The sequence below is a fragment of the Myripristis murdjan genome, chromosome 1 (genome assembly GCF_902150065.1).
Source record: "Myripristis murdjan chromosome 1, fMyrMur1.1, whole genome shotgun sequence".
Classification (NCBI taxonomy): domain Eukaryota; kingdom Metazoa; phylum Chordata; class Actinopteri; order Holocentriformes; family Holocentridae; genus Myripristis; species Myripristis murdjan.
Genome location: NC_043980.1, coordinates 4,479,309 through 4,491,913, shown reverse-complemented (window position 1 = coordinate 4,491,913; position 12,605 = coordinate 4,479,309). Strand labels below are relative to the sequence as shown.

Here is a 12,605-nt window from a genome sequence, read left to right as displayed (position 1 = left end):
AAGGTAACCTCAGCCCACATAGCAAAATTGGTCTGGCCCAATTCTGGCCCACATAACGCACTTACACTCGGCCGACATACCGCAAAGAATGACGGCCCTTTGGTGGCCCGGATCTCATTTGCCAGAGCTGGCCCATACATGGGCCAGCACAAAGCCAGCTGCAGACACACTGCTGGTCCTGTTCTGGCCCCGAACAGTTTCTGCACTGGCACCAGATGTCAGCCTTAAGTATACCTTAATCAAGCCATGTAATAACCACACATGCCCTATTTGGCCCAGATTAAAAATGACTCAACAACGGTGGTACAATTATACAAATGACTTGTATTTATTTTGATAAAATTAAATGAGAATTCGAACATTCAACATTCAACATTCAACACACTGACTGCCTATCACTCCATGTACAAATTCACAAAAATTGTATTAAATTAAAGACAATAAATCAACCAAACACACCATTAAACTGTAAACACTGAAACATGACTGGAGCATAGTGCAAGAGTCAAAAATGCATTATTATGCATTAGAACATTGTCACTGTCCTTTCTTCACAGTTCAAAAAGCAGCATTAAACATCTGTAAACATCACTAAAACTCAGTATAGACAAAAATGCATCATGCATTGCAACAATGTCATTGTCCTTTCTTCACATTTTTTTTTAAACAGCAGCAGCATCTGTAAACAACTTGGCATAGACTTTCAAGAGTCAAAAATGCATCACACATTAGAGTTTCTCTCATTCTCTTTTCTTCTCATTCGTTCGCTTCTTCCGCCATTCCTATCAGGTGCATTTTGAAGCCATTTTGTAATCCTGGACTCGATTTCTTGGTCCGTGGCATCAGAAGTCAGACGATTACGTCGAACAGCCGCTAAAACACACACACACGCACACACACACAAATGAATTAATAACATCACTACAGTGCAGTGCGTAAGTGAGACACTTTTCATAACTGGTCCTTTAATGCCAAGAAGCTCTTGATCAACAATCTTTTTAACAACTTGCATAACCCTCTACTACTAGTTTTTAAAGATTAATATTGTAGTATTTCCTTTTACACTTTGCTGTACATTGGAAAAAGCTAGTTTTCTCTTTGTTGCCTCAGGACAGTATTGTGCAGAGACAGGTACTTTCCAGAGTAGTATCATGCTCTGTGTAAGATATCATCACTGTCAGGTGGAAACCTTGTATGTCCAAAACTGTTACTTTTCAGGAAATGGAAAAAAGAATCTGTGTTCCGATTGATCCAATGTAGTTATTATTTAGTCACAAGCTCTTGTTAATACTTTTCATTGGTTAAATATTTATAAAACCCAGACAGACTTAACCACTTTCACTTTCAAAATTCTTCAAAAAAAATTAGCACAAATAACAGATCTACAAGCTCACAACTATTTTCACTACTAATTGTAATTTGTAATTTGTAAGCAAGAAATTTGTGGTAAGGTTCAAGAATTTTCATTTTCGACTGTGCATTAATTTACGATAGTCAGACGATATTTTCTGAATTGGCTGATTTTATATGGAATAACCCAACTACTTTCATAGTATTTGTGGCACCTGTCAAACCTGGTGCAGGCTAGAGGATGCACAGCTTCTCTGGTCAGGGTTAGAGGATGCACGGCTTCTCTGGTGAGGGCTCGGGGACGCACGGCTTCTCTGGTACAGGCTCGGGGACGCACGGCTTCTCTGGTGAGGGCTCGGGGACGCACGGCTTCTCTGGTGAGGGCTCGGGGACGCACGGCTTCTCTGGTGCGGGCTCGAGAACACACGGCTTCTCTGGCGCGGGCTCGAGAACGCACGGCTTCTCTGGTGCGGGCTCGAAAACGCACGGCTTCTCTGGTACAGGCTCGGGGACGCACGGCTTCTCTGGTACGGGCTCGGGGACGCACGGCTTCTCTGGTGCGGGCTAGGGGACGCACAGCTTCTCTTGTGCGGGCTAGGGGATGCTCGGCTTCTCTGATCCAGTTCAGGCATATGGTGGACTCTGCAATCAGCATGATTAACATTAGATTTTTTTGGCTTTGGATTGCAAGGATGCCCTTCCTTGGTTGGTGGTTTTCTGAATGGAATATGTTCTTCAGAAATTAGGAATAAATAAAGATAAAGATTACTGGTGCATTAGACAGTCCATCTATTACGCAAGGAGACAGAGCAAAGCAATCCAGAAAATTTTCAGATTAAAATAATAGCTAATCAAACTCAAATTAACTGTAGCTGGAGTTTACCGTGGTTGTTCTTTTGGTAAGACAGCTTCCCCACCAGAATCATTCCCTTGGGGATCAGGACCAAATGGAGGAAGAATCTTTGGTGCACTAGGCAGTTCAGCTGGCCTGCAGTGACATAGCAAACCAAATATATTAACAACATTTTACATACCAGTAGTAGAGGATCAAACTCAAATGAGCAGCGATTGAAATTTCTTACTTACTTCTTCCTTGGCTTAGCTTTTGGCAAGACATCTTTGACCTCATCTTCATCTTCATCATCGCCAGGGAAGAGGATGTTCTTTGGTCTAATTAAGTAGTTGATGTTATTAAAATTGAAAATGCATATAGATATAGACATGTAGAAATAAAACATAATAACTTACATTCTTCGCCTTTTGGGTTTAACTGGAGAATCCTCCCCATCTGTCCCAAGGTCAGTGTGTTCAACAGCTTTTGGTAGCTTTAGCCTTGCCTCATTGTAATCATCTACAAAAAAATAATAACAAGAACTTACCATGGATTGTCTGTCACAAATAACTGGTGTGTTGGTTAGTTAGTCATTAGTTGGTTCATTCTTTTGTTATTCACATTTAAAAGCTCAAATACAACTGGTTAAATTTCAATAATGTGACTGATAGTTTGTCTTTCCACAGAAATTCTGTTTTCTGATTGGTGTGCGACAACTTATGCCTATATACACATTTAGCAAAGATATTAGTCTCAACATGTAACAGAATCCACACAATTGGACTTACTTGATGTGAATATAACTCGGACTCTGTATGGTTTCCAGCCTGCTCCAGGTTGTTGTTGACTTTTTGTGGCCTTGACGACATCTACTTTGTGTGGTGGCCACATACATTCCTCTCCATTGACCCACTTTGATGGTACCACTTCCACCTCATTAGTTTTCTCAAAAATGACAATGTGATACATTGCCTATGGATAATGAAAAGACGTTTAGTCCTTTTTTAAGTTACTTTCGTTTGTTATCTATTAAGAACTCACGAGCAATATGAGAAGAGACTAAAAAAATGTATCTGATGTCAAAAGGAACAACAAGGACCACTTACTTTGTTTGACTCAGCAGCAGATTTGAACTGGAAACACATACGAAAGTGTCATACTGTATGTGTTTAAAACCTGCTGCCAATCAATCGAAGCTATGGGAAACTGAACCAGAACAGGAAATGGGTATGCCACCTTTGGGAAACCCAGGACTACAGTTTGCACAGAGACAACTGATTCAGTGACCCCTGGTGAGTGATTCATTTGAATGTATGAGGGGCACAACAACAAAGTCATTATGATATGGCAACCTGATGTACTTTTGTACACTTTCCTCCATCTGAAAGTACTTCACATTCATGGACAGGTTAGAAACTTTGTATATTCCTAACTCTCTGGAGTCAAATGGATATACAAAGAATGGTTCCTTGCATCTGTATTCTTTGCCTGCAATGTATTCTATTCCTCCATCAATGACAAAGTTTTCAACCAAAACCACCTTATTCCTAATTCTGATGCAGGAATCTCTCCTTGATGGTTTGACAATTATACCATCCATGGACAACACTTTAAATTGGTGTACTTCTCCACTGATCGACTGTGGCACTGGACCATCTTCATGCTCCAACGTATATGCTTTAGCCTTTTGTGAACAAAGATCAGGACTAGAGTTGACATGATCCATTTCAGACAACCTGCGGATCACTTGAGTCAGCGCATTGTGTGGCCCCCTAACCATTTTTTTAAGTTGTCCTAAGAAATTTTCAAATGGAAAAGCTGAAATGAGATCCAAATTGCCATGCATTTTGACATCCTGACTCAGATGCACAAGACCATGTATATTGTAAACTAAAAATTCTTGCCCATAAACACAGCCAAAGTGTTCAACAAATGAAACCAGCATGTAAAAACTGGAGAGGCATCATGTTCCTCTCAGTCCCCAGCAAGATCCTCTGCCGAATTATTCTGGACAGAATTCAAGAACCACTGGATAAGATTTTCAGGAAGGAACAAGCAGGTTTCCGGAAAAACAACTCCTGTACAGATCACATCGCATCACTTAGCATGATTGTCGAGCAGTGCATTGAATAGCAGTCACCACTATTCATTAACTTTGTCGACTTCGAAAAGGCTTTCGACAGTCTGGACAGAAACACCCTGTGGAAGCTGCTTTGACACTATGGAATACCAAAAAAACTGGTCAACATCTGAGCTGATAAGGATGTGGCGCTGCACATTAACAAGGCAAGACATGCTTTTAGAACACTCCGTCCTGTATGGCTCTCTTCTCGGCTCTCCAGAAACACCAAAATCAGAACCTACAATACAAACGTAAAATTTGTCCTTCTCTATGGCTGTGAGACCTGGAAAACTACCAAAGCAATTATCAATAAATTGCAAGTGTTTGTTAACAACTGTCTCAGATACACACTAAGTCCACAATGAAATCAAATTCAGAAAGTGGGGATGGATTGGCCATACACTCAGGAAAGATCCAAGCAACATAGCAAGGACTGCCCTGGACAACAATCCACAGGGCAGGAGGAAGCAAGGGAGAACGAAGAGGAACTGGAGGAGGTCCACGCTGGCTGAGCTGACCAAGGCGGGGACCTCCTGGGAGAAAGCAAAGGCCACCGCCCAGAAGACAGTGAGGTGGAGATCCATGGTCGATGCCCTGTGTTCCCAAGGGGACGAAGAGGAAGAAAGAAAGAAAGAAAGAAGACTGGGAGACATCCAAGGTGCCTGGGGAAGCACACACAGAGAAGTTGAGGAATCTGGTCGGCTTTCCAACTTTGCCAGGGTCCTCCTCACAGAGTGTAGCCGAAAGGCAAGACCACTGAGAACTGGCAAGGAGGACGAAGGAGGGCCCCTGTGGTTGGGTCAGTTCGGAGAGTTTTTTGCCTCTGTTGAGGTCATCAGCAGGGTTAAGTGAACTCTACACATATTTCAAATTCTCTGTATTTGTCAATTCCTGGGTTTTGATGGTCCATGTGCTAACGAAGACTTTATAGCGGCAAGAATTAGAATGGAGCCACTGCAGCACTGTGGTGGAGTCACTCCAAAAGTAGGTCTTGTTATTGGCAGGCTAATTTCTTGTCTGACCATTGTAGCCAACAGCGCACAGCTAAGTGCAGCACACAGTTCAAGCTGTGGCACAGAGATTTTTTTTAGGTGTCACTCTGGACCTGGCCATGATTAAAGCAATGGATACCTGACCATGCTGGTCTTCAGAGTGAAGGCAAGTCACTGAGCCATAAGCTCTCTTGGAGACATCCATGTACTTGCTTATCAAGAGAGGATAGGTCATAACATCTAGGAAGCAAGGGCGCAGGAAGGGTGGTGCTGAGGGTGCAGCAGCACCCCCTGCTGCCTCCTCAGCAGGGGGTGGAATAAATGCCAATTAATTTTACCACAATGACACAAGCTGGCAGCTTGTGTCATTTCCTTCCTTTTTAAGATAACTTGATTGTGGCTGTCACTTAGGGTGTGAACAGGGGGAGAAAGCAAAATGTGCATTAAGCTACTGCACCTAATGCAAGGAAAATGAAAAATATGTAAACCGCGTGCAGAAGGGCAATCACGCTGAGACGTATCACCAGACGTCTCAACAAAACCATGGCGCCCCTGTGGCAATGCGTCCCTGTGTGGTTGCCTCATCATCCTCATGTGCACACATTCCCTTGCAGGACCCAAGGAGAGTAAAACGTGGAGAGGTCATTGTATCACTGAATCTCGCTTTGGCGCCAGTTGTATTGGAGTCAATGGAGGGTGTATGAAGAAACTCATTACAATTCAACACATCTCAGTCGTTTGACACCGGATGAATAAATGCCTCCAGAAGATAAAACAACACACTTCAGTGAGTTATAAATAACTCCAAACTGGAGGCATGTCTTCATCCCATGTCAGACGATAGAGATATGTTGAGTTTTAGTGATTTTTCTCCATGCTTCCTCCACTGACACCTTAACTAAGCGCTCCCCACTCACCGGCCTGGTCAGATTGGGAGCTGTATGAGAAGTGGTTCTTCAGTGGGTTGACACGTACCCCAAAAGACCTGTGTGGCAGTTCCACTGGAGACTGAGCAGGCAGTTTCCACCTACACTCCCCTCCAAAAGTATTGGAACAGCGAGGCCAGTTCCTTTATTTTTGCTATTGACTGAACACATTTGCGTTTGGCATTAAAAGATGGATATGAGACCAACATTTCAGCTTTCATTTCCAGGTATTTACATCTGGATCTGATACACAAGTTAGAGGATAGCAATATTTTTAACGGAACACCAAGGTTTTAGGTGAGCAAAAGTATTGGAACACTGACAGGTTTGTTTTGCTGAAAATATTGTATCGCCAAGAATCCATGCAACATTTATGACAGCTTGTGATGACACAGCTGGTCAGTCCATCCCATTTTGCTGTAATAAAAATGATTGATGCTAGATGAACAGAATAAAAACTTTGTCTTTTTAGCTAAAACAGACGCTGACAATGTTTTGGACATCATTTGCAGTTTAAAAAAATTAATGAACATTTTGCATATTGCAAAATGTTTATCATGATAATATTGTGTGTTGTGATAATATCATATCATGGCACCTCTGGTGATTCACATCCCTTGTATTTGTGCAGTTTTAGCAATACAGGATGTTAAAGTGGCCAGCCACAGGTCTTTCTCTGTTGTAAATGAAAAAAAAAAAAAAAAAAAAAAAAAAAAAAAAAAACACATACACACACACACACACACACACACACACACACACACACACACACACACACACACACACCCCACCATGCTTCACTTTCAGGACCTTAGAAAGGAGTGGACACGGGCAGTTTCTTCTGGCAACCTGGAATTTTTGGATGAGGATGATCCACATTTAATTCACTGGTATGCATCTTTTCTCACTAACAGCATTCATATTGTGAAGGTGAACAAAAGTGTTTCATCTGATAACACAGCCTTAATATCTTTTCTGTGTATGAGTCAATCCTAAAGTTAAATGAGGAGCAAAATCCCAGATCGAATGCCTGCTGAAGCGCCTTGATATCTGCACTGAGTTTTGTCCTCAGTGATTGTGGTGTTATGTAAATGTATGCATTTTTGTTTGTGGCCTAATTTCAAATCAAAAAATCAAAAACAGAAAGCCAATAATTAGCCCTTAATTCAACCCTGGACAGATTCAGCATTACTATTATTGCCTATTGTCAATTTAAATTCATATTTTTGAAATGCAAGATTATTTGCCTGCTACCTGGAGACAGCGGCGCAGGCAGAAAACTCAGAATGGGGTGACCAAACAGGGGCAAGTGATTTTTATAGGGTGGCACAAAACACTAAATCATTAAATGGCATGAAGTTAAGTTGACATGTTTGCTAATGACATTAGACCTGTCTGAACTGGGGCAGAGACGAAGAACAACCAACACATCTACAGAGGAAGTGGCCAAACATGACAGTCCGCCCATTTTCAGCTGCTAACATGTATAATTTTATATGCCAAGGATGTAAATTAAGGATAAATTCACTGATGTTTTGAACTCAAAGGAAACTTCCTCTTCCCCAACTTCTTGGATGGGAAAGGAACTTCTAACAGCCTTAAAGAGCGTAAAGATTTTTGTATTTGGTCAGTTTCTTCTTTGTATGAGAATGTTTTTACAGAGCTTAGATGCATAAACACAATCACAACATGTCACATACAAAATGACAAGGCGCAACAATAAAAGTCAAAATCACAAATGGGCAAAATATAAGAAGAAGCAAAGGAAAAGCAATGGAAACAATATATCAAAAAAACATTACAAAGCTTTCTTTATTATCAGGCAAAGGAACAGAGGCTTTCACGAAACAAGACAAAATTAAAAGCTGCCTCATTCATCTGGATATCCACCTGAAACTGCTCTTCATGCAGACTTTGTGCAAACTTCAAAAACGTCTATCCAAACCTGATCATCATCATCAAAACACCAAATGAGGAGAAATCTTCTGGAAGAATGGAGCTCTGTCCCTCCAAGAGACTTCCAGAGACGTGGACACTCTATGAAGCTGTTCAACACCTGAAAAAGATGCTTCATGTGGGCTTTTCCTCTCGTTTGCTACCCACCTGCAAGTGGAGTTCAGGTATGAGTGTCAACAATGAATGCAGGGCAGCTTCCCCGTCCTGTGAAGGTACAGGAATGGGTGGATGAACCCAGTCATCACAGCAAAACATGCACAAGTGCCAAAGGAAGCAAAAACCCCCTCTCAAGCTATGTAATCATGAAGAGTAAATGTTATGATAAAAGGAAGGTTGGTCAGGACTGTGGACACAGTGATAATCAGAAGGACCTTTGTTACGGCCTCACCAACCAAGGCTCTTTCTCGGAGACCAAAAACATAATACAGACGCCAAACAACTGCTAAATTAACTAAATCATTTATTTCCTTAATCAACTTCAACCACTTAAAGGGTTAAGGAAAACAAACAAAAAGGAGATGGAGATCCCGGCCAAAAGGAGCAAAAGAAGGGAATTCGCTGGGCCAGCCACGCAATGGGCTGTCGCACCCAACTCATTCCCTGGGAATGAGGAAAAGTACCCAACTTAGTCAAAACAAAAACCCGAAAACTAGACTACCAGAAATCTCCATCCCAATGTGGTGACCCTAACCCAGTGGTGCAGGAGGCTAGTGCACCCTGAGCCTGACTCCTCCCTTGTCTCAGCCCCCTTCAATCAGAGTCAGGAAATAAAAGGCACCTGTGAGCCTCTGCTCTTTCTCTGCCTGCCTCATGCCCTGTCCCTGCTGTGGCTGCACATTGTTGCACTAGGTATGTGTCCAACTGTTTTTGGTGGTTCCTTAACTGTATTGTCACCTCCAGCCTAGTGTAATGTGTGTGTGTGTGTTGGCTGTTCAGGTCAAGGATTTCCCTCCTGCTCTCCTGCCATCCCATGTAATATCTAGGCCTAAAAGGTGGTGAGTAGGGTTCTTCCTCATCCATTCAGGGAATGGTAAAGAGCCAATTTAATCGTGGTCTCCCCCTCTTTTAGGTCCTCCTGCCATATTGACTACTGCTGCTTTGCCTACTTGCTTTTTAGACTTATTTCCCTTTTTCCTTTCATTTCTGATTTTCTGTTGCCTTATTTGTTTATCGATTTGTCCTTTGTTACGCCCAGTTGTGTTTATTTGCCCGTTTGTTGAACAGCTGGGATACTTATTTATGTTGTGAGTTGTTTTCTGTGAGTTTTCCTTTATTTCAGGAGTGGAGTGCCATATTGCTGAGGGGCTAGGCACTTGTGGTGAGGTCCCTACACTTTTTGCATGTGAGTAGTTGCACTGGGACACCATAGACTGCACCATTGTTTTGTGTGAGGTTTGCTGTGTTTGCTGTGTTCACTGGTGAATAGCGGTAGCACTCCTAGGCACCCCTCCGTGTAGTCTGCCTCTCACAAGTGGCCTCCTCTCCTTTTCCTATTTAGTTTCACTTAAGTTGGGCGGTGTTTTAGCTTTTGTAATTGTCCTTTTTAGAATTTATATTCAGGCCTTTTTAGTATTAATTGTAATAAAGTAATTTCTCAATTGTGTATAGTTGTGCTGTTTTTACTTTTTCTTTTCCGCAGCTCCAGCCCCTGCCTTTTGGTTTTGATTATTTTTGCTTATTTTCAATAAAATTTATGTTAATTGTCAATACTTGCCTCTGCCTCCTAATTGGGAACGAACCTGTGTGTCCTTTAGTATTTCCTGGGGTGAAACTCCCCAGGTGGCGTTGTCTGGCTTTCCATTTTCCTCATAGCTATATTAACTTCTAATAACTTCAATCTACCCTCCTACACTCCGCCACACCAAACTAAAATAACAAACTAAAATAACAAAACCCAACTCTAAATCATGTTGGGACGAAACAAAAAAAAAAGAAGAAACAACTGCTGCTGCTGCTGCTGCCACCAGGTATGAGAGCCAGCCACCACACCTTAGCTCCCCCCCTTTTCTCTCCTGAGCGTAATTGGCTCCAGGTGCTTCTTCCTACAAGAGGAGGGCCGAGGGAGAAAAGAGGAAGAGCCCCGGAGAGAGAACAAGGGGTAGGGAGAGAGAGAAAAACACAAAAAACATCCCCACAGGCAGTGTGCAGTATTGCACCTCCATGCCACACATAACAACCTTAAAGGACTTCATCTTGACCTTATCGCTCCCCTCCTTGTCCCTGTCCCCGGCCCGGGCTTCCTCAGAGCCCTGAGAACTGACAGGCAGCAGAACAGCTTCACCGAAAACAGCAGCATGTAAACGCTGATGTAAAAATGCTGGGCCAGAATCAGGTTGTTGAGCATTAACACTTGCATAATACAGGCTCTGAGCACCAGCAGCCAGACGGCTGCACAGCAGACCACCCTGTACTTCAGGGTCTTGAGCTGGAGGAAGAGCACAGGGTGGACCACGGCGATGTAGCGCTCCACACAGATACAAGTCTGGAAGAGGGGCGGCCCATGAAGAGAAAAACGCAGAGGACCAGAGAGGCCACACTGACCAGCTTGTACAACAGGGAGATGAAAGTGCAGATACTGGACAAACCATAAAGCAGCTCGGACACAGTGAGGTTGAGAGAGAAGAACTCTGAGGCGTTCACTCGTCCTGCTCTGGTCACCAACAGCCAAAGGATGAAGCCGTTGGAGGGGAAACCCAGGAGGAGGTTAACTGTATTTACAACAACATAAAGCCAGTCCGTGATGGTCTTTATCACACCTGCGACTCCTTGCCACCAAAAAGTGAACTTAGACAAAATTTGAGTTTAAATTCAAAACTGGCTCTGTCAGAGATTTCAGCTAGGATCTCTTGTCCCTGGTTCTGAACCATCTTGAATTTGGTTGGTCGGGTCTGTTTTTTTGTTTGTTTTTTTTTGTAAAGGACGTCGCCCTTATTAAAACACCCAATGCGTGCACACTATTTGCTCTTGAGTCCTTCACTCAGAGTCTTACCGTCCCACTGGACACAAGTTCCACACACTGGTCTTATTCAGATCGTAATGAACTCTAAAGATCCATCACAGGACGTCTCCCTTCTAGATCTGAATTCACAGCATGCTCCCCAGTGTCGAGTCACAGCAGTAGCTGACTCAGCTAGCAATAAACTTTAAATGGCTGTTTAAGTTCAGGTCTGAATCAATAATAATACCAAGATTTCTGGCTTGATTCATAGCTGTCAGTGACATAGAGCCAAGGTGAGCGCTGATCTTTGCCCTTTCATTTTTTGGGCCAAAAATTAATACCTCTGTCTTTTCTGGATTTAGCTGGAGAAAATTCTGGCACATCCAGTCATTGATTTGATGAATACAGTTACTCAATGAGAGTAAGGGACTGTAGTCATGTGATGACACTGAGATATAGAGTTGTGTGTCATCGGCATATGTATGATAGGAGATGTTGTGATGTTCCATAATCTGGGCTAGGGGTAGCATATAGATGTTGAATAGAAGCGGTCCGAGAATGGACCCTTGAGGAACCCCACATGTGATCGTAGTTCGCTCAGATTTATAGTTACCAACTGACACAAAAAAGTCCCTATCTTGTAAGTAAGATTTGAACCATTGTAGCACAGTGCCGGTGAGTCCCACCCACTTTTCCAATCTGCTAAGTAGTATATTATGATCAACTGTATCAAATGCAGCACTGAGATCTAGTAATACCAGAAGTTCCTCAGCACACCCATCTGTAAGGTTATCAACATGAATGTTAAAATCTCCCACTAAAACAACACAGTCAAAATCCATGCACACAATAGACAACAATTTTGCAAACACATCAAAAAAACCTTGCATTATATTTGGGGGTCTGTAGATGGTCACTAAAATTGCTCAACAGGGGGAATTTAACTGAGTGGCAATATATTCAAAGGAGTCACAAATCAGAGTGCCAGCTCATCTGCTGCTTGAACAAGAGAGGGAGGCGTTTTTAGTGGAGTCATCTGTGGTCTGGTGGACTCCTCCGGTTATCATTCAAGCTCTCACCCCAGTATTGGTAAGAACAGTTGAATACAAGGAGGTTATTTTCGAAGCAAGAAAGCTTATGGCTCAGTGACTTACCTTCACTCTGAAGACCAACATGGCCAGGTATCCATCGCGTACATCATGGCAAGGTCCAGGATGACACCTAAAAATAATGTCTGTGCAACTGCTTGAACTGTGTGCTGCACTTAGCTGTGCGCTGTTGGCTACAATGGTCAGGCAAGAAATTAGCCTGCCAATTACAAGACCACCTTTTGGAGTGACTCCACCACAGCGCTGCAGTGGCTCCACTCTAATTCTTGCCGCTATAAAGTCTTTGTTAGCACTTGAATCATCAAAACCCAGGCATTGACAAATACAGAGGATTTGAGATATGTGTAGAGTAACCCTGCTGATGACCTCACCAGAGGCAA

The 12,605-nt window shown here is 42.7% G+C and overlaps 1 pseudogene; it reads right to left on the bottom strand.

The window, feature by feature from the left end:
* Nucleotides 1–8,351: 8,351 nt before the first annotated feature.
* On the bottom strand, nucleotides 8,352–12,291 carry LOC115357628 (lysophosphatidic acid receptor 4-like; annotated as a pseudogene).
* Between the last annotated feature and the right edge of the window lie 314 nt (nucleotides 12,292–12,605).